Source organism: Tinamus guttatus, unplaced genomic scaffold, assembly GCF_059628265.1.
Source record: "Tinamus guttatus ecotype Peru unplaced genomic scaffold, ASM5962826v1 Tinamus_guttatus_pri_ptg000602l, whole genome shotgun sequence".
NCBI lineage: Eukaryota > Metazoa > Chordata > Aves > Tinamiformes > Tinamidae > Tinamus > Tinamus guttatus.
This window is the reverse complement of record NW_028289136.1, coordinates 6,621,406-6,628,989: the sequence shown is the minus strand read 5'-3', so window position 1 is coordinate 6,628,989 and position 7,584 is coordinate 6,621,406.

The following is a 7,584-nucleotide window of genomic DNA, read 5'->3' as shown; positions in this document are numbered from 1 at the left end:
TACGGATCTGGAAAATAGAACTAATGCTCTCCCAGCCCTCCCTCAATGGGAGGAGTAGCTGGGTGCTACCGTTGTAGTGGGAATCGGCAGTGAAAAAAGGAAGAGGAATGGAGGAGCCAAGCCATCTAGTGCATGGTGCAGACATAGGAATGTGAGGGAGTCTCTCCAGGTCATGGACAAGGATCCCAGGTCAGATAAGAGGAGTGGGATTAAATCTGTAGGAGGGGCATGACCCAGCCACAGCCGGGTGGAGGAGCCCCAGTAGAAGATGGGCTCCATAGCTGACCACTGAGGTTTGGTCCTCCCCTTCGGGGACCCGAGTGGAGGTGTCTCAGGTGCTGGAGAAGGAGCTACGTGGGAGATGGGATGGCCCATTGCTTTCCCAATGGGTGATGCGAGGCTGGGAGGCAGAGACAGCCAAAAGCAGGGGCCACGAGGAGCATGAAACCTCAAGGCTGGGTCAGACCCTGCTTAGAGGTGGGTCAGACTGGGTCAGACCCTGCTTAGAGGTGACCCTACCTGCAGTGTTGGTGCCACTGGGCACTATCATTTGCCAGAGCCTGAACTGAACACGGGACATTTTCCCAACATGCTGCAAATTGTCTTTCAAGAGCCTTCTCCCAAGGCCTAGTGCCTTGGGTATTGCAGAGGGCCTGAGGCCTCGTCCATGCTCCATCCCAAAAGCCAATGTGACCATCAAAGCCTACAATGGGAAAGCCAAGAGCCATGCAGGCTGGTTTTGCCCCGTGCTCCTGAAATACAGATGCTGGCCAATAAACCAGAAGCAGGTTCAGATCCCTTCAGAGCTCCAAAACCCATAAGAGAGACAACTCTCCTTCAAGACTGCCCTTCTCCTGGGGATAAGTCACCTCTCCTTTGGGTAAAACCCGTTTCAGTGTGATTGCATTGGCCCATTGCATTGCACTGGACTGAGCGAGCATAGCCTGCAGCTGGATGCAGGGGAGCAGAGGAGGACATTGGCTATTTATAATTAGCTTCATTAGAGGTCAGCTTTTTTATCTCAAAGACCGGGACATGCCCTTGATTCCCCAGGGACCTATATAAACTGGGAGAGATCAGTGCTTGGGCTTGCATTAACCATGACATTAATTATAACAATAATTTATAGAGGCCCTTGCAGCTGGGAGTATCCGGGGGGTTCTGTGCAATGCAAGGTCTTCTCAAGAGCTGCTTTTGTGCTATTTTAGGCTTGAGTAGAGCTTTTCAGAGGATTGAAACTCCTTTGCTAAAACGTAAGAGAAGACCAATGAGAGGGAGCAAACTGGATGCAGAGAAGGAGTTGAAATGGGCAGTTCTGTCCCTGGCTGCAGCTGCACTTGGATTTGAACTCGGCATCTCCAGACAGGCTCAGTCCCAAGCACAAATACTAAAAACCGAGGGCAACCAAGTTGCAGCCAAAGCAAACGAGACCCACGTAACGCCGGAATGACAGAGCACATCCCCTTCCAGCATTTCCACCTGCTATTTCTGCTGTTGGCTCTGATCTGAGAAACAGCCCTGATGCAAACAGATGGGCTTGACGCCTCTCTTCCAGAACAGGGGAGGTTGCATGAGTAGATTGAAGCCTTTTTTTCAGTACTTTTGGATACTCAAAATCACCAAGTGCTCTAAGAAATAGCAGTGTTACATTTCTGTATCCGCTGTCTGCTCCTTCCTCTTCATCTCTCCGACAGTTCTGTTACGAGAGAATTTAATCTGGATTTGCTGTACTTAGTGCGTTCGGATCATGAGGCTCAGAAGAAAACCTCTGACAACTGATGAACACCAAACACTGCCTAATTCCCCAGGAGAAGGAAAGCTGAACAAAATGATTTATTCATTTATTTATCGCGCCTTTCTATAGCTTTTCCATGTTAGGGAAGCAAAATGTTTTACAGGTTTGGGAACAGGGTTCATAGGTTGCTAGGTGTTGTGCCAAGCAGCTAGAAAATTGGTGTGTTTTGGCTGGCTGAAGGACTTCCCACTTTTAATTCAAGATAGTCCCAGTATGTGGTGCCTTAAGCAATCCCTCCCTCGTGCTACTGAGTTTCTCTATATATTGGATTTAAAGAAATATTGGCTATGTCTGACTTGCTTTTTAAGATCTGCATCCTGGGGTATGTGGCATTTTTACACTACCCATGTCCCATTCCCAGATCGTGGCCAGCCAGCGTGGGAGTGCTGCTAAGCTGTCTAATTCCACTAAACTCTTGGATGCTGCAGGTCTCCTGTGCTTCAGTCTCCTTATTTTTCAATAAGCACCAGGAGAGCCAGCCAGAAGCAGAGAATTACGTGCGGAAAAATTATCTGAATTATCTGAAGTCACTCGCAGTTGTGAGAAATGCCTGCAGAAAATGAAAACAAGTGATTCATGGCCAAGGGTGTGCATGTGTGTGCGCCCTGGAGGAACTCGACTCCACATCATGGAGTACTTTGAACTCCAAGCACAACCCGGCACTGCCAAGAGCATATAAACAAGGCTATAGGGTTCCTCCAGCGAGGAGACAGCGTAAGGTCAGGATTTGAGACAGAGTTCACCTCGTGCTTAGCTTATACCAGCTAAAAAAGGGATCCTTTAAGCTGCCTTGTGGTGCGATCTCTCAGAGAGATTAGATACCTCGTTTTACCCATTAGCAACTCAAAATCTTGACTCCAGAGCCCGGGTATCATCAGGTCATCATTCGTTCACAGTAACTGTCTCCCAGGGGAAGGAGTGAGTGAGGTTACACTTTTTCCATATATTTTATACCAGGCCTAGAGCAATACCTGCAAATCCCACGGTGTTTCTTGTTTCCGAGAATGACACAAGCACTTTACAAGCAAATACGATCCGTAATCCCCAGAGCAGCAGTGCCTTTAACCCCTCTGTCGATGCTGGGCTGCCGTGAACCTGGCACCAGCGGCGTCTCCGGGTCGGAGAGGAAAAACAACCAAGACTCCATGGCCTAAATCCCCCGTGAATCTCGTCCCCATGATCTTCTCCAGGTCGCGGGAAGCCCATAGCAAGGCTAAGAACTGAATCCCACATCCTGTGTCCCCAGATCTTGATGGCAGCGCTGACCTCCCTCTTACGGCTAAGTCCCAGAGCTAAGGCTGGGGACAGGGACTTGGCCCATTTCTGCAACCAAAGACGTCTCTTTAGACACCCTCCGCTCCAGGCTGCTCCAGTGGGAGACATCACTTAGCCCTGAATGTAATTTTACGGTCTCATCCTGACAGTGGCTGACCAGCCCAGCTCCATCCACTGCCAAAGGAGCACTGCAGCATCCGGGGTATCCAAATTACCAAGACCTGGCAAAAAAAAACAAGACAGGTAGCATAGGCGCTTCTCCAGGTCCTCTGGATCCTATTCCCTTATAGGATGGAGCCCTAAGAGAAAGAGGGAAAAGGTTTGTTAGCAAGAAAACGACTCCAAGACAAAAAGAATGGAGGTTAATTTATGCTAATAAATTAATTTATACAATTTCCTGTGTAATAAGGCCCTTCTGCTTTTATTAGGCTATTCCCCAAGAAGGAGAAGGAGAAGATGCACAGCTGCAGCAAGCTGTGCTTCAGCCGGTCTCCACTTTCCCAGGCCAAGAGGGAAATCAGAGCAACCCCAAGACTGCTCTGAGCAAGAACGGGGATTGATCTGGCTCACAAACACATACAAGGAAAGGAAATGGGAAAATGCCACTGGACCCTGTTTGCTCTGCCTCATTCTCTCCCAGTCACGTTCTGAAACTGTCACCTGCATTTCTATTTCACAGGTCTTTTCAATGATCACAGGGTGACATTCATTTTCAATGAACACCAGAAATTTCTTGGTCAAGAATGGAATAGTGTTTTGGGAGTGCCCAAGAACAGGTAAAGGTGTAGTAGGTATGAATAGGAAGAGGTACATGTTGCTCTGACAGGCCAACTTCCAACAGTCCTTCTTCATTGGAAATGCTTTCTGAATCAGTGCAGTCCTAATAGCCCCACATTCCCCAACTCCAAGTGTTGAAACAATCATCACTATATAGATAGACACACATACATGTATGTATACACTTAACCTGCATATTCACATATGTAATTATGAGGTTATGTGGCCTCATAAGTGTGGCCTGAGAAGAGGCATGATGATAGAAGACAGCAATAGGAAAGGGAATAATTTTATCTTCATGTTCATGGTTAATGGACAGAAACCCATGGGCCTAATTACACCAAGGAAGATTTGGGTCAGGAATATATTGGCTAGAAATGTTGTGGCATCTCCATCATCAACAGTCTTTAAGAGTATATTAACATTCTGTCTGTCACTATGAAACCTGATGGATTTGACCCTCTCCTGTGATAAAGGGCATAGCCCAGCTGACCTCTGAATACCCTTTTCCAGCTCTATTTTTCTATGATTGCAGTCCTGGGAATCCTAATATCATCTGCATTCCACCCATACTGCTTTAAGAGGATTTTCCCCAGGCTTTGCCTTAGCTAATGTGCTTTGGCAGATCTTTTGGAGACTGGCTTCAGCATAACCTGTTAGGAAGTCATCAATACATCTTCCTTGCTCCTGACACCAGTGTCCAACGCTTGTACTCGTCACTGAGTTTCATGTGACTCTACTGCTCTAGGCTGGTACATACGGAAGAAAGTGAGGTGGCAGAAGGCCTCCTCACCAAGATAAAGCTTTCGATGAAACTTTAGAGGTTGTTTTTTATAGAGTGAGAGCCAGGCAGCCCAATCTTCTAATGTTTAGCTTATATACACTGCTCGAGGTTCAAAGTTATGCCCTTTGCCCCAGATTCTCTGCAGACGGCAGAGAAAGTGTCTGAAGTCCAAGTCTCTTTTCTCCACCCTCTGATGAGCTGTGAGTTGGTGACATTGACTCAAAAGGTACTACTCCAGCACATGCAGGGCATTTCCAGCCTTGGATCTGTCCTCCCAAATCTCCTCCCAGCCACAGGTCAGGAGCATAGGGCAACTTTATCCATTGAGATCAAAGTGCATCTGCATCAGCATCTTTTCCTCTCTTCGTGGCCAAGAGGGCATGTCTGGGAAGAACGGGGCAAGCATGGCCCACTCATTCAGAACACTTGCCATTTTGCAGCCTGCATCTATCCAACCAGGTGGTGTCTTTAGCAGTAAATCTCACAAATACTCTGTTCCTCCTCATCTCAGTGCTGCTGCATGGGCCATGTCAAGACCTGAGGGTTCGCAAGGGAGGAAGAGGAGCAGGACCTGACACCATCTACACGGTGCACCAGGGTAACACAAATGCTCTGAGCGAGATCCAAAATCCATCCCATCTCCATCCTCGGCCAAAAGATGTGGACAGCCCTGGCATCCTTGTGCTCTGACACAACAGGATTGCAAGCACTTCTGCAAGAGGAGCTAATGCCAACTACACCGGCAGGTTAAGGAGGGAGAGGGGAAGCAGAGACCAAGAGAGATGACCATCCAAGTAAGAGATGAGGCTGCAGGAACTATTGAGACACATGGATAGCACGTTTCATATGCATTACTTGTACTTATCAAAGAAGAAAGCCAGTTTTACACTTAACTCCTGTCAAGCCTAGTCATCATCACTTTCATTTTTCATTTTTAAATAAGAACTTAGCAATTCTGCCTGCTTGCTTTAAAATAATCAGTAATTTCAATAAGTTTGGACTGATTCTGTCAAGATATTCTTCCTTCTCTCTCCATATATGTGTGTGAACAGTCTTGCTGAAGTCAGCAGGATGGCGTAGATGAGGGAAGGGTTGCAGGACTGGGTCTGTCTGGTGCCTACTGGCCACATGCATCTGTGGAATGGCTCCTTCGGGACGCACACAAGTTATGAAACAAGGTGGGTACCTTTTCCCTGCAGACTTTGCTAATTCTGAGTTGTCCTTTATTTAACTGTGACATGACCCCCCAAATTTAGTGCTATGTGGGAATGAGGGACCTCTGGTGAGAAGTCAGTCCTCTAGACCCTTGATCGGGCACATGGAGCTCCACATCTAGGCCAGAGCACATCAGGAACTGCAGGACTGTTGCAAGTGTTGTAGAAATCACGTGCTCTTCTTTAGCACATAAATTGCAGGGAAGGTTCAAGTGGCTGGGTCAAGAAGCCACCAAAATGCAGACTCTTGTGTGGCATTCACAAACCCCCTTTGCCCTACAGCTTGCTGCAGAGGAGGTTTATCTATGCAATTCAGCCAGCTTTCTGAAGGACGGGAATGAATTTTTATTCCAAGATCTTCATTCACCAGGAGACATTTTTAGCTAAGCATCAATAGTAATGAGATTCTGGAGATGTGCTTTGAAATTCAAGAGTGAATGGAAAGTACTCGAGCGTGCATGGGAGTCAAGGTCCTAGAGAGAAATATGGTTTTGTGGCTGAGCAAGGTCTTCTGCTGTCTTAGCTAGCAAGGGCCTAAGGGGGAACCCAAGGAGCATGAAGAGCAGGAGGGGAAAAGTCCCAGGTCTTTGCTCCAGTGGTTTTATCCTTTGCTCTTTGCAGCTGCTTTTCCAGTTTTGTAATTGAGAACTTAACTCTTTTCTTTGTGAAAATGACCCTTAGTTTGCTCTGTGCTTACTGTTAACTCATGCAAATCTGGTGGCTGGTGAGCACACATGATTGCAAACAGCCCCCCAAAACACTGCAAACAAACCCTAAAACCTTCTTTCCTTAGGCTATCTCAGCATTGCAGAGAAGCAAAAACTTCAGCTTTTGACCCACAGAGGCACTTAGAGCAAGAGCATTCGTGCCTTCTGCTGCACTTGCAACAGTATTTGATACTCTCCCTGCACTTCACAGGGGAAAAACTCTGGCACAGGACTGAAAGGAGGCAAAACTACACTTGCAAGATATTATTAGCACATGTAAATGGCAGCAACTGTTTTCAAAGGTGAAATGGGTATTTCCTAAATGGATATTTGAAGCAGATGTGGACTTTTTTGACATTCTGGTGAATTCAGTATCTGTCTTGTGCAAGATCATTATTTCTGATTTGCGTTGTAGTAGCTACAGCAATAGTGTTAGGACTACCATATTCAGTTGACAATTTTTGGGGGAGAAAAATAATTTGATTCTGGCTTGTAGCCAACAATAGAAGGTGCAGCCCCTTTTAGTGGAATGGGAAAATGTCTAAAATACTGAGAAAATAAGAGACATCTAGTAGAAATGGTGAAATTTGCAGCACTGAAAAGTAGTTTGAGCAGCAGTGCAGGCTTCCTACCAGGACACCACATGGGCATCACGAGATCTGCAAGATCATCTTCCTGATGGTTCCTCACCAGCGATGCTCATGGTCTGAGCCCAAAGCTCCCACCGCTCTTCCCACAGACCAAGGATGGGCACTGCGGGCTCCTGCCTTTCCCAGAGCCCCTTCCAGAGGAAATTCCATCTACAACACCTCTGGACATGGGATTCTTGAGCTCTCAAGGGCGCTGAGCCTCCCTCTGCTCTGATTCTACGAAATATCTTGGATTTTATAAAGATTGGAAGCATCTTCTTAATATCGAAGCAGCATGAGCTTTTCCTCCAGGCACAACCTGCAGTGGAATGCACAAAGCGGAGACCCAAAGCAGCTCCTTTTTCCAAGGAGAAACCCTGAGATCTCATCCCATAAAGCAGAA